Below are 214 nucleotides of genomic sequence, written 5' to 3' on the forward strand. Positions count from 1 at the left end.
AGAAGAAGAAGAAGAAAGGAATGGCACACAATTGAAAGGAAGAGAGGGGGTGGAAGAGAAAGGAGGAGCCAGCCGAACGAGGGGTAATTACGAGCCTACAATACTTTGCCCGACAACGTAGACCTATTCCCGACCACACACAGGCATTACATAATTAACAACAATTACGTTTGTGGTATATCACTCCCTATCTATCAACTGGCATTAAAGCTGG

The 214-nt window shown here is 44.9% G+C and overlaps 1 protein-coding gene across 1 annotated transcript in view; it reads right to left on the reverse strand.

Moving 5' to 3' along the window:
- The window catches only part of LOC119588856 (band 4.1-like protein 4), a gene marked incomplete at its 5' end in the record, with an annotated part of 128,141 nt that overhangs the window by 108,349 nt on the left and 19,578 nt on the right, over positions 1 to 214 (reverse strand).

This window comes from Penaeus monodon, chromosome 24 (assembly GCF_015228065.2).
Source record: "Penaeus monodon isolate SGIC_2016 chromosome 24, NSTDA_Pmon_1, whole genome shotgun sequence".
Taxonomy (NCBI): Eukaryota; Metazoa; Arthropoda; class Malacostraca; order Decapoda; family Penaeidae; genus Penaeus; species Penaeus monodon.